At 35.6% G+C, this 1,639-nt stretch overlaps 1 long non-coding RNA gene across 1 annotated transcript in view; it reads left to right on the forward strand.

The window, feature by feature from the left end:
• The first annotated feature begins 958 nt into the window (after positions 1–958).
• The window catches only part of LOC138851965 (uncharacterized), a 10,721-nt gene continuing 10,040 nt past the window's right edge, over positions 959–1,639 (forward strand). Inside the window, exon 1 of the long non-coding RNA XR_011391515.1 lies at positions 959–1,094. This is a non-coding gene — a long non-coding RNA (uncharacterized lncRNA). The remainder of the gene's footprint in view (positions 1,095–1,639) is intronic.

The raw sequence follows: 1,639 nt of genomic DNA on the forward strand, positions 1-1,639 counted from the left end.
ATTAATGTTGATGTAAAAATTTATAATTTTGCACCAAAAGGAACTTAGAAAACTTACCTAACCTTATTATAACAAGCGCAATTTATTTTAGCCTAACCCAACTAAATATATTTTAGATTTGTTTACAATAATTTAATACTAAACAAACACAGTGAAATATATTTTTTTCGTTAGGTTCAGAATGATTTTGGCGAAATTATTGCATACACAAATTTTCACTTGTCCTATATGGCAAGATGAGCGTTGCTATTTAAGCCAAGATCGCAAGTTCTGCCTATTCGGCACGACATATATATATATATATATATATATATATATATATATATATATATATATATATATATATATATATATATATATATATATATATATATATATATATATTCGGATTGGTGTTGCTCTTCTCCTAGCCGCCCCCATCCTCACCGAACATAGGTGTATTTGCGGCAGGGAGACAGCTGATCAATTCGGGCTTCATGGTCTCGTGTGTCACATATTGCCCTCAAATACAACATCTTCACTTACTGCAGCCACCTTGTCACTGCAACATTTAACCCCCCATGTTTCACACCCATATAACACTCTTGATATCACTAACCGGTACATTCAATTTGTTTCCATCAAAATCCCACAATGCATCATTTTTTTTCCTTTTTGACCACGACTAATACTTTGATTCACCTCAGCTTTCATAGAACCATCCATCATCAAGTTCACTACCAAATATATGAAGATATTAACTTGTTTTATTCTCCCTCCAAGTTGATATACATTCTTTGATTGTCTACAGATTCTGTTAGTCTCATTACCTTGCTTAATAATAATTATTACTATCTACAGATTCTGTTAGTCTTATTACCTTCCTTAATAATAATTATTACTATCTACAGATTCTGTTAGTCTCATTTCCTTGCTTAATTATTACTATTATGATCATTTTTAATGACTATGTATTACTGTCATCGTAATTCGAAGTTATTTTTTTTTAAATAATTTTATTCTCTAATCATGAACAGGAAATAATATATTTTATGACATTTACAGGCTGTGTTGCTGCTACAGTTATTTCATGCCTCACAGCAGCAAACTCTACGGTAAGTCATATTCCAGTACATAGAACATTACTGGAGACTAACTTACGGAAACTCTAGGAGACAGAGCCGAAGGAGAGCCTTAAGGCTGCCATTACTGAATATTATTTCCTGTCTCTCCCCATACTTAATTAGGAATTTCTCTTCTCTGGCATGTTTACGAGTATGAGGAACAATACTGGTTCCAGTACTGATCCTTGAAGAACCTCAGTCATCTCGTCCACCCTTTTTATTGCACTTTTCCTGATCATAACTATCTCCTTTTCCTTTAGATATTCTGGTAAACGTTTTAGTAGCTCCAATTTTGTACTCCTCCCTATGATCAGCAGCTCCTCCCTGTTGCTTCACACTGTAATGGATGTAGGCGTCAGCCAGTGTCGATGAGTAGGTTTAGTTCCATGCTAAGAGCGTGCCATTCTTCCAACAATAGATGGTGATCCCGTTGGGGCTGTTTGTGGGGCTGTGAGTATTGTTGGTTCCTAGTGATTGGGGCGCTCTCTCGGCTGGGCATCCAGCTGTTGACTTCACTGTCTTGCGTGCCAGCCCTT

The sequence above is a fragment of the Cherax quadricarinatus genome, unplaced genomic scaffold (genome assembly GCF_038502225.1).
Source record: "Cherax quadricarinatus isolate ZL_2023a unplaced genomic scaffold, ASM3850222v1 Contig3067, whole genome shotgun sequence".
Classification (NCBI taxonomy): Eukaryota; Metazoa; Arthropoda; class Malacostraca; order Decapoda; family Parastacidae; genus Cherax; species Cherax quadricarinatus.